General features: G+C 46.8%; 1 pseudogene; it reads left to right on the top strand.

The window, feature by feature from the left end:
• Positions 1-4,064: 4,064 nt before the first annotated feature.
• Positions 4,065-4,181, top strand: LOC136656191 (5S ribosomal RNA; annotated as a pseudogene).
• The last annotated feature ends 13,402 nt before the right edge of the window (positions 4,182-17,583 follow it).

Genomic DNA, 17,583 nt, shown 5'->3' with positions numbered 1-17,583 from the left:
AGGAGGCCCAAGGATGGTCTCTTGCCTGCTCATTCTCAACCTTCTGAGGCCAGCCCTGCTTTGTTCCAAAGAACCCCCAGTGTGTTATCACTTTCTAGTGTACTCGGCCATCCCAAGGCCTACAAAGACACCACCCAACAGACAATGCAAACAATACACTCAATATCACCCTTGTGCAATTATACAGGATTAAGTGTTCAGCTATCCCTTTCCATAAGAGAAAATTGTTTGGTGGAAAACACACATCAGAGATTATGTTAATGGTCTTTCCTTGTTTCCCCTCCCCCCTACCTCTTTTGCATATGAATATTTCCCTAACGAGTTGACAATCAGACTTAAAAGACCTGCTAACATAAATGTAGTAGGTCAGAAAAGGCATTTGTTCGTGTAAGGGATTAATGGGGGGCATTGTATAATGCTGCTTTTCAGAATTACTCTCTGGATTAAGAGGCAGATATAGCAAAGGGACATATTTTGCATTCACTATCCATTTTGATTAATGTTTACTGGAGGAATCGGGATGGGGGGATGAAAACCTACTGGACTAGCTTCAGCAATACCACTGAGGAAAGATAAGGATCTCTCTCTCGCTCACATATACACAAAAATATGGTTTGGTGTATGGATGTTTTATGACATTGTACTGACATTAAGGGTTTGGACACTTGAGAATGCTGCAGCAAACCTAATTTTGCATCAAGAGAAGCTAAACAGGTGCTTAGAATGCTGGACTGAACCATTCCCCACTCACAGTCCAATCTTACCTAAATTGCTGTGCAGTGATGCTGTGGAGCTGGTACAACTTTCTAGTGTGTCCTGCAGGGGATTTTTGGCTGCTGGAGGTCTCCAAGCAGCTGCTAGGGGGCAACTCAGACCTGTGCCAACTCGACTGTTGGCACAAGCCTATGTTGCTTTGTGAAGGTGGATCAGGCCTGGAAAGGGACTTGGGATTTGGGGTAAAGAAAACACATTAAAAAAAGATTTTTCAGAATATGGGTTGGGCACCCCTCACCCAGTATTCTAAAAATTGAAGGATTTCAGAAATCAAAACGTTATTGAGTGCCGACATGATGCTCAACACGACAAGTTTGGGGCAGAAAATATGACCGGGGAAGGTCCGAAGGTTCCTCGGAGGGCATACTGGGCCAGGTTGTGGCTCCGCTGATACTGAAATCACTTCCTGTTAAGATTTTCTTCTTAACAAGCTTGCCCTCATTCCTGCCTGTCCTCACAGGCCCTAGGAAAGAGTTGGCTGTCCCAACCTAAAACCACAGGCTGAGCAGTGCTACTACCTATCAGCTGATTGGTGGAATTGGGGTGGCAGGTTGGGACAGGCTGATCAGCTGATTGGCGGTAGAGCTGACATGGCTTCCTTTCCACCCTCATTGGTGCAGCTGCGGCTGTGCTAATTCCTGCCTCTCCTGTAAATGTGGTAAGGCCCTCACCCAGAAAACACTCTGTGACCCCCTTAGGGGTCGCGGCCTACAGGTGAGGAACCCAGGATTTAGATACGTTACATACAAACAAATACGCAGCTCTCTTCCCTGCAGTGCAAAACAAATAGCATGATAACTATTTGAGAAAATATTTTTTTTAGCTTTAGAATTTTAAAGATTTTACAAACAAAATACATACATGAGGATAAAAAGCAAGAAAAGTAAAGCATGACTCATACAGTTGCAAGCAGAGTGCCTGATTACTGGGCATCCAATCCTGAACAGTGTGTTCCGGCTTACTGCCAGCATGCACTACCGGCCCTAGTGTCCGGTGAGCGCTGGTGGTGGCCCTGAGCCACTTTAGTACTGGCCATTGCCTTTTCTGTTTAGGGGTTTGAATCTACAGTAGTTCAGGTACAGTTCTGGTTCTTTTGGTGGGGGGAAGCCTTTTGAATTCCAAATTCCAGTTTGGATTGGGTTCAGGTTTGATTTGACACCCTGTGTGATTCTCAGGAAGGAAGTTCTGCTATTGTATTATATCAAGTGGATCTTCTACACCAGGGGTGCCCAAACCCCAGCCTGGGGGCCACTTGCGGCCCTCGAGGCCTCTCAATGCAGCCCTTAGGGAGCCCCCAGTCTCCAATGAGCCTCTGGCCCTCCGGAGATTTATTGAAGCCTGCACTGGCCCGACGCAACTTCTCTCAGAGTGAGGGCGACTGTTTGACCTCTCACTTGAGCTGTGGGATGAGGGCTCCCTCCACTGCTTGCTGTTTCATGTCTGTGAAGCAGCAGAAGCAGCAAAGGAAAGGCCAGCCTTGCTTTGTGCACGGCCTTTTATAGGCCTTGAGCTATTGCAAGACCTTCATTCATTCATATAAGTTCATCTTTAATATTTTCATTTATGTAAACTTATGTACATTTATTCAAATTTTAAATGTAAATTATTTCTTTTTTTCCCCCTGCCCCCGACACAGTGTCAGAGAGATGATGTGGCCCTCCTGCCAAAAACTTTGGACACCCCTGTTCTACACTCTTGAGGAATCATGAACCTGAGGAAGGATGACCCTTCCTATAGACAACTAACTCCAGCAAATAGTCTCAAAGTACATGGATTGCAGTCCAAAGTTCTGAAGAGTGGTCAGTTGTGTTGCTAGGGATTGCGTCACCCGGTGCGGGAGGACAGTGCATCACCCCTATAATGGACTTCCTCCCCTGCAGTGGGTGGAGCAATGTCCTGGGGGCACCAGTTGATGTACCATCGCCCTGCTTTTTGGATATAACTTTTGATAGACTCAAGATATTTCAGTGCGGTTTGTTTCATTGCATGCGGCATGAAATTACACATCAATTGAAATATAACATGATGATATTATCTGAAAATGCCAAGATTTAAAAATTTTTGGTGAGTAGTGGTGTCACCCCCGCATGCCTGTCGCCCAGTGCAGTCTGCACACACACCCCCGTGACACCACTGAGAGTGGTTCATTTAAACCTTGCTGGGAATACTGCTCTTCCCGTGCTGGAGTCCCTTTGCCCTGTCCCCCGCTGCAATCTGAAATGGCTCACCCTTTGAAGGGCCCTTGTGGAAGGAGCTTTTCCAGCAAAGAAGCATTGCTCACAACTGCAGCCAAGTGAATGACGGAAGAAGCTTGAGCTAAGTTGCTCCCTAGGCCAGCTTTGAATGTGTGTTCCCATTTGATTATTTTTTTTTTTGGAAGAGTCAATTGGTATACTGTATGCAGTGGTGACACTGATATGATTTATTCAGAGCATTAAATTATGGGCAAGAGATGGGAGGGGATAGAGTTGTCGCTTTATTACGATTCCTGTGCCTTTGGTCCCCATTTGCCCTCCCCACCTGCAGAGATTTGGAGCTACACTGAAATTTGCATTCAAGGTGGAACCCTGCCATAGCTTTCCTCAAGCTGCATGGTGTCCAGCTGTGTTCTAGTGTGTCACAGATTTGGACTGTCACACAGTGGCTCATCTGCGAGGTGTAGGTGGTGTTCATTAGCCAAGATTTTTTAGCTCCGTGAGATGCCAGTATCCTGACAGCCGTTTCTAATGCCAATCATTCATTTGTTGCCAGTCCAAATGCTGATCCAATTGGGGGTGGCTCCTTGCCACATCTTGGCTCTGAGAACACAGAAAAGGCAGGCAGCATGTTCCCCCACTGGGAGCATTTCCTGTTTATGGCCCCGAGAGAAGGCAGAAATGACCCACGGATGAGTTTGCCAGTCAGGAAGTCAACTGCACAGGGTGCCTCGGGCTTTAAACCCATATTGTAACACTTTCCTGGGAATAAGCCCCTTTGAACCCAATCAGACTTACTTTTGAGGAGACATGCATGGGATCGCTCTGTGGGAACTGTGCCTGGGGGAGGAAGGCAAATGTCCAGAGATGCAAGGTTCATCGCTCGATGATCGCAACCTGCAATAGCTGATATGTGTTAATGGGGCATTAAACACCCCACAGGCATCACAGATCTAGCACCAGGTAGAAGGTCCATTATACTCGTAGATTTCTGATGCTATTTTTAAAAGATGCTTGGGAACCCTACCAGTGTGTGAAAATGTGTGGGAAGTGACATGCCATGCCCCACTCCTCCAAGTGCTGTTAAGTTTTAGGAGCTGCAACTGTTACCCTGCACATACCCGATTTCGTCTGATCTTGGAAGCTAAGCAGGGTCAGACCTGGTTAGTACTTAGAAGGGAGACCGCCTGGGAATACCAGGTGCTGTAGGCTTCTACCATAGTCTTTCAAGGCTGAAGGTTGCCAACCAGCATCATCTAGGTTGGGACTTTGGATGAGAGAGCCCTAGAGATTTCCAGTGTCTTTGTAATGTTTGCTTTGTGCACAAATATGGAGTTTTGAGCATTTAGATGGAGTTAGGTAGCATGTGCTCCTGGAAGCAAGCTCAGCTACAGCACATCTGCTGAGCATGCCTGCAGCAGCAAGCTGTCCGCAATTTCTCCTGGCTCCCATTGCAGTCTTTCCCAGATCAATCCTAGGCTTTTCCTGTCTCTTCCAGAATCAACAGCTCGTGCTGCCTTTGGTCTTACTAATGGGTGGCCCAATCCAGTGGCATTGCTAGAGGGGGTGCAAAGCACTAAGTTTTGCAGGCACCTGAGTGCTCCATGCAAGCGGACCTTCCTCTCCCCTTCAGAGCCATTCTGGGAGGTGGGAGCAAAATGGAGGCGAAGGGGCTGCTTGCATGGTGCGGTCAGGCGCCTGCAAAAAGTGCTTTGCACCTCCTCTAGCTAGGCTATTGGCCCAATCCTATAGGGCACTTATGGCAGCCGACCACTGTAAATGCCACTACAGTGTTGTAAAAGCACTGCTGTTGTGCTCTCCAAGGCTGCCGGGACAAACAGTCGGAGGCCCCATGAGTGCAGCAGGAGCTCCCAGACATCACACTGAAGCGGAGAGGGTGGGGCAGGGGGCAGGCTAGGAAAGGGGTGGGAAGAGGTGGATCATGGTGGTAGTGGCACACACTAGGGTCTTATTTCCATTTTCCCTGCCTGACACTCTCCCTGCCTCTCCTCAGACTGACGCCAGCAAAAGATTGTTATGGGTCTGAGGAGACCCACTGGTGGCCAAGATCCATTGGTGACCAACCCAGCAACTATTTCTGAGAGCCCCACAGATGTTTCCCTCCTATATAGCAAATGGAGATTATTTCCACACTGCTTTTTAAAGCAAAAATACAAGACTTTGGGGAGGATGAGGGCAAATGAAATAAGGCTGAATCCAGGTAAGATGGAGGGGCTGTGCAGAGGTCACACCAATGCTTTGGGGAGAGGAACGTAGCCCATTTTCAATGGGGTTTCACTCCCTGCAAAAGAGCAAGCATGCAGTTTAGGAGTATTTCAGTACCTGGTGCTGTCCCTGGATATTCAAGTGGTGCTGGTTGTTAGGTTTAACTTGGGGAAGCTTTGTCTAATTCCTTAACTAGAAGAATTCCTCAGTCTAACCTTAAGTATCCATGTATTGATCATGCCCGGGCTGGACTACTGCAATGTGCACTGTCTGGAATTGCCTCTAAAAAAGGTCCAGAAACTTCTTTTTTCACAGGATGTGGGTATCGGGGACAGAGGATTTTTGGTGGTCATTCCACACTGATGGAACTCTCTCTCTCTCTCTCTCTCTCTCTCTCTCTCTCTCTCTCTCTCTCTCTCTCTATCTCTAAGGGAGCATCCTTATTCCCTACTTTTAAAATGAAGTCAAAAACCTCCTCTATTGTAAAATCATCTACAGGCTGCAATATCAATATTTCTACTGCCACTATATTTAGAATTATTGTAGGCAACGGGTATAGGAGAATCGATCATCAATGGCTTTGGTTTTTTAGAAAGGCAGGATAAAAAGATCGTAGTGTCTTTTTTATATTAAAAAAAAATAGTTCTAGATTTTGAAAGAGGTGAGCACAACCTCCATATGGGGAAAAGGAGTTTGAAATCCAGAGAACAGCCTGGGATTCTGTGAAAATGCTTGGAGATGGACCTAGAGTTGTCAGCTTTCCAACTGGCTGTAGTGGCTTGATGTGCAGACTTTTGCAGGTGATAATGTTTAGCTCCATGTTGTGAAAAGCTGGACCGGCTGACTTCCGCATAGTCAACAGCTGTTAAAAACAGAAGAGTATATGAGGTCATTTTTTTTTTCCTGGTTTGTTAGCTATCCTCGCTGGATCACACAATGAGCAGATCTATAGCCCAATGCACCATGACTCCCTGTGCAGAAATCCAGCAGCACCAATGTGGTACCACTATATCCCATGGGGGGAGTTTTGGCATGTTAAATAATAATAATAATAATAACAGGTATTTTTATACCGCCTTTCTTGGTCTTTATTCAAGACTTTATTCAAGGCTGTTTACATAGGCAGGCTTATCCAAATCCCTTATTAAATAGGGATTTTTACAATTGAAAGAAGGTTCTCTCTTTCAAGAACCACTACATTCAGGTGTTTCAATCCGATCTGGCTTCACATTCTGGCCTCCATCCTCCCACACTCATAGCAGATGGAATAGCTCGGCTTCAGCTTGTCCGCTGCTTCAAGGTCGCACGGTGCTGGTGGCCTCGAACTGGCGACCTTGTGGATGTTATCTTCAGGCAAACGGAGGCTCTACCCTCTAGACCAGACCTCCTGCCCTCATGCCCTCCAGACCTCATGTTGAGGCCTCCTCAGGGGAAGGGAACATTGGCCTGATCCATCTACCCCTGGCCCTGTTCTACCCCCTCACTGTCCCTCTTGACTTTTGCATGGGCTTACCTGCACTGGCAGATGTCCTTGGTCTGTCTTTGCATAGTTCTGGCCACCTGCGGTAGCCAGGCCACATGGTCTGCTAGTATTGCATTTGTAGCAGCCACAAAGCCCATAAGAGTAGGTCATTAGGGCCCAGTCCCATTCAGCTTTCCAGTGCTGATGCGGCTAATAGGGCATACACTGCATCTTGTGGTGGTGGGGCAGTCACTGAGGCCTCCTTCAGATAAGGGAATGTCTGTTATCTCAGGGCTGTATTGAAGTTGCATCAGTGCTGGATAGGATTGAACGTTTTGTCTCCCGCCAGTACAATCCTATGCATGTCAGAAGTAAGTCCCACTGAGTTTAATGGGAATTACTCCCTGTTAAGTGTGTATAGGATTGCAGCCTGAGAGACTTTCTAGGCTAAGCAAGGCCAACCAATGCCTTTATGGCTAAGTCTTGAGCCAGGCGCACTCCACAGGCTACAGTCCTATCCACACTCACCTGGCAGTAAGCTCTGTTGACTATAATAAGACTTGCTTCTGAGCAGACATGCATAGGATTGGGCTCATGATCTTATGAGCCACCACCTTTGGAATCTTTAGTAGAGGCAGAAATCTCCCTTTTACCACTCTGGCCTCTGCTTTTTTGGAACACTGCAAAAAATCCATCACTAACACTGCTCCAAATGGGCTTACTGTACATCCTTTCAGCATCTTCTCCCAATCCATGTTTCGAACTCACAGACACACAGCCCAAACTCTTAGCCACCATGATGCATCAACTCACGCGCACACAGCCCCTCTGGGCCTCTGATTGGCAAGGTTTTTATATACTATGGATATGCAGAGTGGCACAGGGTGGCAGAAGAGAAGGTGTTTAGCTTTTTGAATCCAGCCTGCAGCAATCTAGTCCCAAATTCAACAGCCCATTAGTGAGTGTACTGAAAGCTCTTGGATATGCAAAGTGAGCCCTGCTAGATCAGATGAAACGAAAGATCCATCTGGCTTCCCACAGAGGTCAAATAGACACCTCTAGAAAGTCCATGAGTAGGACATGAAGGCTAATAGCCTTTTCTTGATGTCTGTCTCCCCACCAACTGGAGTACAGAGGCAATCTATACCCCTCCACGGTTTCCTGAACCAAGGTTTCTAGAGTACCTGGATGTTGTACTCTGTGGCTTGTGGCTGTGGCTTGGTGGTAGAGAACATGCTGTGCATGCGGAAGGTGTAATCCAGAACATCTCCTTTTCAAGCAGAAGCAGTGTCTGAGAGCTATTGCCAACCTGAGTGAACAATGGACAGCTAGGTGGATCAGTGGTCCAACTCAGGACAAGGTAGCTTCCTACATTCAAGAGGAACGCACAGAGGCATAGCTTAGGTGTAGTATATCTACACCAGGGGTGTCCAAACTTTTTGGCAGGAGGGCCACATCATCTCTCTGATACTGTGTTGGGGGCAGGGGGAAAAAAAAGAATTAATTTACATTTCAAATTTGAATAAATTTACATAAATGAATATATTAGAGATGGAACTGAGATGAATGAATGAAGGTCTTGCAGTAGCTCAAGGTCTCTAAAAGGCCTTGCACAAAACAAGGCCAGCCTTTCCTTTGCTGTCGCTGCTGCATCACAAATGTGATACAGCAAGTACTGGAGGGAGCCCTTGTCCCACAGCTCAAGTGAGAGATTGAACAGTTGGCCATCATGCTGAGAGCAGTTGCATCGGGCCCGCTCCAGCAAGTCTCCAGAGGGCCAGAGGCTCATTGGAAACTGGGGGCTCCCTGAGGGCCAGATTGGGAGTCCTTGAGGGCTCCCAGGGCTGGGGGTTGGGCACCCCTGATCTACACCAAAGACAGTACATGTTCCCAGTGGCATAGCTAGAGGGGGTGAAAAGCACTAAGTTTTACATGGAGCCTTACCATAGCGTGCAAGCAGCCCCTCCCCTTCAGACCCATTCCAGGGGTACTCATCCATTTTGCTTCCCCCTGCCTGGAATCATTCTGAAGGGAAGGAGCTGCATGTATGCTGCAGTGAGGTTCCCTGCAAAACTTGAATGCTTTGCATCCCCTCTAGCTATGCCACTGGGAACATGTTCTGTCTATGGTGCAGATATGCTCCTTTGGTGTAGATATACTCCTAGGGGGTGGGAGCTGAGTGGGTTTTCTGATGCGCAGGTGGTAGGACTCCTGCAGCCTACATTGTTGACTAGCAAAAGCTGAATAAATTATGGAAAGTGAGCAAGCTCCCTTACATTTGCATAATGAATACAAGTAACAAAATTCTGCTTTCCTTGGAACAAACTTTGGAGTTTTGTGGTACAGAGCATAGGTCTGGAGCTCCCTTGGAATAAAAGCAGCTGCAGGGAGGGACATTTTGGGGGAGGGGAAAGTGATTGGCTGGGATGGTTTAAGCCCTTTCATCCCTCCTACCCCTTGTCTGATGTAAATGACCTCCTCTCAAAAAAAAAAGGGGGGGATATTTTGTCTATGCCAGTGGTTCTCAAGCGTTTAGCATTGGGGCCCATTTTTTAGAATGAGAATCTGTCAGGACCCACCAGAAGTGATGTCATGACCGGAAGTGACATCATCAAACAGGAAAATTTTTAGCAATCCTAGGCTGGAATCCTACCCACACTTACCCAGGAGTGACTATCATTGTTAAAAGTATATACATAGTAACCTGTTAAAAGTACAGATCTGTAACATTTCCCTAAATGCAGTCACATAGCAATCTAATATACAGTAGAACCTCCAAAGTTGACCACCTCTCTATAATGACCACCTCCTTAAGTTGTCCTAATTTTCACAGTATGGACAGACACTGCATATACACTATGGGAGACCAACCTCTCTATATTGACCACCTCTGTAAGTTGTATCTTGACCACGTTGACCATTGCACAGAGTATTAATTTACCCTCTGTAAGTTGCCCACTGAACGCAATACTTTGGGCCTGTGTTTTGTCTGGTTTGTGCCATCTTGGAAAAGCAAGAAGCCACGCAACAATCCCTCCCCTACACCTGCTAGTGTGTGCGCGAAAGGGTTTTTATAGGTGGGCACACTGCACATAGCCGACAGACTTGCGCCGGCTGCCGATTGTACCTGGACATGTACCAAGTTGTGAGGGACATGAGGTTGCTTGTGCATAGTGAAGCCACTGTCCTTTCACTTTGGTTCCCATCACCAGTGCATTACTTTACACTTATACTGAAACACAACTGCTATTTTGCTGTCCATTCTCCTGGTTTGGAGAGATCCTTCTGGAGCACTTCACAATCCCTTCTGGTCTTCACCACTCAGAAAAGATTAATGTCATCCACAAACTTGTCCACCTCCCTGCTTATCCCTGTTTCCAGGTCATTTATGAAGGCATTGAAAAGCACCAGTCCCAGGACAGATTCTTGAGGCACTCCACTTTCCACCTCTCGCCACATTTTTTGTCTATTGCCCATTGACACCCACTCTCTGTTTCCTGGTCCTCAACCAGTTCCCAATCCATGAGAGGACCTGTCCTCTTATTCCCTGACTGTGGAGTTTTCTCAACAGCTTTTAGTGAGGGACCGTATCAAACACCTTCTGGCATTTAGTGAATCTGAGGAGACCCAGTGGAGGCCAGGCAGCCTATGTAAAAAAGTGTTTTTTGGTGTGTTTTTTTTTTAGCTGTTGGGGCTATGTAACATGCTACATGCTATGGGCTGGCAAGGGATAGCATTGGTTTGCCTGTCTGCCATGAAACCAAGTTTTTTTTTTTTAACTTACAATTTTTTTTTAAGCTTATGAATTTTCAGGGGGTTTTTTAAACACTGATTGTGGGCTGTTTATTCTCTGTCTCTTGATATAGATATAGATGATATAACTAGTAAGCATCACAAGAGGATCAATTCTCATTGATATTTGCAATAAAACATTAAAAATCCAATCTAAATATTGACTTGACCTTGCATTTGTTGTCCTGGGAGCTAAACATGATAATATTTAAATGCCTTTTTTCCCCGTATGTTGACCACCTCCCTATGTTGACCAATTCCTCCAGTCCCTTGGGTGGTCAAGTTAAAGAGGTTCTACTGTATTAAAAATAAAATATTGGAATGAATGAGGACCCACCTGAAATGAGCTCGCGACCCACCTAGTGGGTCCCAACCCACAGTTTGAGAAACACTGATCTATGCTATATGTGATTGCTGTGTTACCTGTAACTTACTCCCCTAGGGGCTGGGGGATAAGAATAGGCCCTCAGTTTGGCTGTACTTGTCGTAAGAGGCGACTAAACAGCCACCGGGTAGATGGGACTCCTCAGCCTGGGAAGGCAGCTCATCAGAGAGAAGGAAAACTCTGATCCCAAACCTCCACTGCCTTGTGGCTACATCCAGTTATGGAAAAGGCTTCAGGAGTCAACCTCAAGGCAAAATCAGGAGCCGGAGTCCCTGAGGCAGTTCATGGCTGAACACAGGCACGTTCTGGCAACTCCTGCGACGCCGCTGGAACCAACCGTATTGGCCTCTGCCTTTCCATTGAACCATTTCAGCGACGTGGAGAGGGGGGATTTGCTGCATGGGTAACAGTCTATCCTCCATATCTACTTTACCCAGGCTTCGCACACTGGAGAGGACACTGTTCCAGAACTACCATTCAGAGCGCGATGCCATAGTCTTCTGAGACTGAAAGAAGCCAACATACTCCCCCCAAAGAATGGATTTCTATAGTAGAGCTAAAGAACTGCTACTTAAAGTTTGCAAGATTTTGAATGCTTATTTCAATGTGCACATGGCATTCTGCAGAGAGAGAGAGAGAGACTTTTGCATTTGCATGGATCTGCTAGTCCTAGCATGAAACTTTTAGCGTTTAATACAATTGTTGGCACTCGTGCGTCCTGATTCATAAAACTCTCCTGCCTTTGGTCCTTTTGAGTACCCAGCAAATCCTGTGTGGCTATTTACTGCCCGCTCAGTAATATTCTTTGTTCAAAACTGCAAACGCAGTCTAAATAAAGACGAACCCACTGCAGCAGTCTCAGCATTCGGCATCCGCTCACATTTTCGAGGGCATATGGTACTTGAGAAGCCATATGTAGAGCTGTTTAGTGATTCTGGCGGAGAGGCGTGCAATGGCGAAATCCAACTGCCAGCACTGCTGAAAACAAATATGTAAATGCTTCAGTGCTTTTGTTATTCATAACATACCTCTAACACAGCACATACAATATGCTGTCCATTCTGTAGCGAGCAGAGCTACTAAACCACCGTTGCTTCAGATCTACTTTGGAGAAAGTTTCTTTAATTAAACATGGGTATTTCCTGTCATTTGCAGGTTTTTTTCCTCCATCTCTTCTGTGGTCAAAGATTTGGCTTAGGTGAGTTCTGATCGGGGGTATCATAGCTCACACACAAAGATGTACTGCTAACTCTAATGGCTAGCTGTGAGACCAAGCAGGCTTTCATCTTTAGCTATGGCTGCGCCGGCCATTTGCAGGCAAGCAGCTGATGATCCAAGCTCTTACTCTCCATGTGACCCCCAAGTTCTAATGTTATGGGAGAGGGAGAAACAATTCTCTCTCCATATCAGGTTAGTAGTGAACCTCCCCTCGAGGCACCCTGGGGCAAGCTCCATGAAGCCAACCCCCACTCACCCAGACCAACAAGGAGTCTCGCATGACTCCAGGACCAACGGGAGAAGCTACCTGATGCTTCCCCACAGGTCTTTAACTGTGCTTCCAGAAAACCCGCATCAGGAGCCACAGTTTCTGCCCACGCCGGGAGCCTCATTAATGCTTCCTGTGCAGTCCTGGAGTTGCGTGAGTTTGGCACCCGGGGCATTTACCCCGTTCAGCTAGCGGGAGGTCTGCTGCTGCATCAGGTATCACTTTACAAAAATTATCTCTCCCCCCCCCCGTTTTCATGCTCAAATGAGATATTATATTATTAATATCTCATTTGAGCATATATTATTAATATATGCTTAATATATTATTAAGCCAACAATTTTCAGTGTTTTTCTTCTCCTGGTACACTGACCTCTATGGTCTTTTCTATGGTCTTTGTCCATTGTGATGTCACTTCTGACTTCCAGGAAGCTGGCTCTAAGGAAGAGGGATAATTTATTACTACAGACAGTTGCCCTAAATACAGAGCTGTAGAACCCAGAAGAGTTTTTTTCAGCTCTTTTCAACTGCTTTGCCCCAAACTTCTGTGGCACACCTATGGACCTTTTGCTGCACACCAACATGCCGCAGCACACCAGTTGAACACATAAGAACAGCCCCACTGGATCAGGCCATAGACCCATCTAGTCCAGCTTCCTGTATCTCACAGAGGCCCCACCAAATGCCCCAGGAAGCACATCAGATAACAAGAGACCTGCATCCTGGTGCCCTCCCTTGCATCTGACATAGCCCATTTCTAAAATCAGGAGGTTGTACGTATATACACATCATGGCTTGTAACTCGTAATGGATTTTGCCTCCAGAAACTTGTCCAATCCCTTTTTAAAGGCGTCCAGGCTAGACGCCATCACCACATCCTGTGGCAAGGAGTTCCACAGACCAACCACACGCTGAGTAAAGAAATATTTTCTTTTGTCTGTTCTAACTCTCCCAACACTCAATTTGAGTGGATGTTCCCTGGTTCTGGTGTTATGTGAGAGTGTAAAGAGCATCTCCCTATCCACTCTGTCCATCCCCTGCATAATTTTGTATGTCTCAATCATGTCCCCCCTCAGGCGTCTCTTTTCTAGGCTGAAGAGGCCCAAACACCGTAGCCTTTCCTCATAAGGAAGGTGCCCCAGCCCCGTAATCATCTTAGTCGCTCTCTTTTGCACCTTTTCCATTTCCACTAGGTCTTTTTTGAGATGCGGCGACCAGAACTGGACACAATACTCCAGGTGTGGCCTTACCATCGATTTGTACAATCTGCTCTAAGCACATGATTGGTGCCAACATGGCTGGTTTTTTATCTGAGTAATGAACAGACACTTTGGAGCCCTATGCTATGAGAATAGCATGAGATTGCTTGAGAACAGAGTGAGAACTTGTGCTATATGCGTGATATTTCATGCGACGTTGGCCTGGCAGACCAGAAAAAGAGGCTGTGCGGCACCCCTGTGAGTGCAAAGCGTGCCACGGCCCTGATGAGTTTGGAAATCGCTGCCCTTAAGGGTCCCTGTGACGTAGCTGGGGGAGACCTGGGATGAACTGGCTGCTTGCAAGGCAAGACAGGGGCTCGAGGAGAAGAGGAGGTAGACCAGCTGCAGTAGGAACACTGGCTGGGAGAGCCAGGAAAGGGAGGAGGGGGAAAAGCGCATGAGGCCCCAGTCTTTTAGCTCTCACCAGGAGGAAGGGGCAGGGTCTGGTGGAGAAGGTCACCAGCATAAAGCCCAGCTGGGCTGGGGCTGAAGGCAGCCTGGGCTAGGCAGCCGGCTGGAGCAGAAGCTATATTTGGAGCTGGCCAATACTGTGATATTTACTGCAGATTACCCCCTGTGAATTGGATTGTTAGTGCGGTGATATATTTCCCTGCTGTGACAACTTGGCTCAAGTCCATTGATAGCTTTTCTCTATCCCCCGTTTCCTTTGCTGCCTTCACGGGCTCTTTGAGGTCACGTCCCATACCTGTGGATTCCTGCTGTCCCTCTTCCACAGAATCATTTCCTCTCTGCAAGCACAGATTCTGTGCAACTGGTCACCTCACCAATTTAGCATGTGCGTGGGCGGGTGGGTTAATTGGTAACTTCATTTACGTCTGTATTTATGTATCTTTACATTTTTATCTGGTACGGCTCAGCCCACACAAGGGGCTCTTACTGCCGCTTACAAATGCAGGGGGGGGAAAAAGAAAAAAAGAAATCACACAAATAAAAACAGCCAATTAAAATAAACTAAAAACAAATATGTAAAATATCTCGGAGCAGTCTAAATATGGCAACGGGCAGATAAATCCCCCACAATCCCAGAATGCTCGTAAAACCCAAAGTTATATGAACAATATCTCGTGGTACCTTCATGGTTTAGTTCTCAACAAATTTCTTTGACATCCATTGGTTGTTTGGAGCCCTTGAGTCATTTTTTTTGGTGGGGAATATACTACATAGAGCCCCAAAGCAGAAGACTGGCCCCGCTTTGTCCAACTACAGGTTCTTTCATACAATGCACATGAATGGCACCAGAAAAATAAAGAGGACTGGTCACAGACATCCAGTTGTTCCTGACATGCAGTTCTCTATAAATAGCAGCAGGTGGAGTGAGATGGAAGTTTGAAAGTTCTCTCCCAGCACCTGATTGGCTGAAAAGTTGCTCCAGTCCGTAAGTGCAAAGATTGCTATTGTGAGATCTGTTTTGCTCATCCTTGATCCTAGAGGACTGCACATGTTGTCGTTCCTTCCACCACTTTAAACAAGGAGGATTGTGTCCAGAGAGGGAACGCTGCAGCCATTATAGGAAGTTCTGCATAAGCTCCCAGCTTCAGTATATTGATCCTAGTACAGTTCAGTGGTTCCTAAACTTTTTTTGACTGGTGGCTTCCTTGATCTACTGGGCCATATGGCTGTGGCTCCCCATTAGGGCAACAATCCTAAACATTGTATAGGATGGCAGGTTTTTCACGAGGATTCCATGGCTCCCTGAGTGGTTTCCATGGCTTGCCAGGGAGCCACAGGGCTCACAGTTTGGTGAATGTTTCGCAAATGTACCACCGGTAGTTCTCAATCGCTGGGAAGGTGAATGGAGCAGCTGTGGTATATGCCCACAGACATTCTTGATCCTTTGCTTTGAGACTTACTAAGCATCTCACTGTCCTCTTTGTCCCTGTTCTTACTATAAGTTTGTATGGGTTGCTGGACATACAAATAGGTCTGAGATGGTCTGAGGTTCAGGTTTTTAGTGGCTGTAGTTGACATAAAGGCACTGATGATGGCTTCCTACAGCAAGGTCATGAAGTGATAGTCCTCTATGGGGTTATTGGGGAGAACAGGGAAGCTCTTGCCTAGAAGAGACGGTGCTTCTGAACCTGTTCAGAGCTTGTTCACCCCTCCATATATCTCAGCTTTTGAACAAATCAATAAATTGGTTCAGGAAGAGAAGGTGGAGAGAGAGACAGACAAACTCATAAAATATGTGGGATATTATTGTGAAGATTGCCTTAGGACAGGGGTGCTCAATAGGTGGATCGCGAGGCAAAATGAGTAGATCGCGGAGTGCCGACCCCCCCTTCAGGTGCCTCTGGGAGGAAACGCCGGTAAGTGCGGCTAGGATTGCAGCCTCACAGCCTAATCCTAGTCATGTCTACTCAGGAGTAAGTCCTGTTATACTCAGTGGGGCTCAAGGTACACCAACATACATTGTACACATAAATGTTATATGTTATGATGGCGCGAACATTGTAAAAAAAACTCTGGTAGATCTCCGGGCCTTGCTGGGTTTCAAAGTAGCTCTCGAGCCAAAAAAGTGTGAGCACCCCTGCCTTAGGATAAGAGAGTACTGGAGCACTGGGGCATTTGGTGGGCCACTGTGAGATACAAGAAGCTGGACTAGATGGGCCTGTGGCCTGATCCAGTGGGGCTGTTCTTACGTTCTTATGGAGACTTTGAGAATCTTTGTAGTGTTTGTTTGATTTGCGAATATGAAAGCAGGACATAGGGAAGAGTCCTGTAATCAGTTAGCACAATCAGTGTTTGATTCCTGGATAATCCCCAAATTTTGCCCCTTAGTTTCAGCTAACACCAGACAGCAACTCTCAGTTCCCTCCACCTCCCTCTCTCAGCTGATTGAAACCACAAAATCGGTGGTGTAGCTGGAGGGGGGGCGGAGCACTCGGGCTGGTAGGGGTGTGGTGAGCAGCCCCTCCCTTTGGAGCCATTCCCTTACGGCTCCATTTTGCCCCCCTGGGAATGGCTCCAAAGGGAGGGGCTGCTCGCCCACACCCCTGCCAGCCCGAGTGCTCCGCCCCCCCTCCAGCTATGCCACCACACAAAATGCGCATCTCTCTCTCTCTCTTGCACGTATCAAGTTGGTCAATCTCACAAAAGATATACACAGTATTATGTAAGGCCGTTGCTTCTGTTTGACAAATGCATGGAACTTGATTACCCGGACATCTGCCCCTATTTGCTCAGCCCAACGTGAAGAAATTTAGCAGGTGGAGCTTTTCCTGAAGTGGAAACAAAGCATTATCTATGTCCAAGCACACTGAAAATGTGAGGCATTTACCATGGCTTATGAGCTTGGTAGGCCTAGAGCAGCGATTTTCAACCTTTTTAATCTCATGGCACACTGACAAGGCAGTAAAATTGTCAAGGCACACCATCAGGTTTTTGACAATTGACAAGGCACACCATACTGCCAGTGGGGCGCTCACATTCCCCATTGGCCCTACTAATAAATGACCTTCCCCCAAATTCCTGTGGCACACCTATGAACCACTCACGGCACACCAATGCGCCACTGCACAGTGGTTAAAAATCGCTGGCCTAGAGCATACCCTGTTTTGGTTTTGAAAGCAATCCCCTTCCAAATGGCTGTTTTAATACTACACATTCATGATTCGTTGGAGAATCTCTTTTAAGGCCCTGTTCATGCTTACTGCAGGTAGATGAGCACTTTGATCTACAAGACATCTAGGAAATGGTTTTTCATTTCCTATAACAGACCCTTCACAATTACTGTATCATTTCCTTGGTTCACTCAACCATAGTGGTGCGCTGGGTATGCCTTAGCCTTAGGGCTTACTCTCAATTTGGCCAGGACGACAACTTGGTTGATTAGAACTCTCTGTGATCTGCAGGTGTACCCTAGAGCAGTGATTTTCAGCTAGTGTGCCATGGCACATCAGTGCGCCATGAATGGTCCACAAGTGTGCCACAGGAGTTTGGGGGAATGTCTTATTAATAGGGCCATTGGGGGATGTGATCCCGTG

The sequence above is a fragment of the Tiliqua scincoides genome, chromosome 6 (assembly GCF_035046505.1).
Source record: "Tiliqua scincoides isolate rTilSci1 chromosome 6, rTilSci1.hap2, whole genome shotgun sequence".
Classification (NCBI taxonomy): Eukaryota; Metazoa; Chordata; class Lepidosauria; order Squamata; family Scincidae; genus Tiliqua; species Tiliqua scincoides.
Note: the sequence above shows the minus strand (reverse complement) of the source record. Positions and strands in the feature narration are given on the sequence as shown.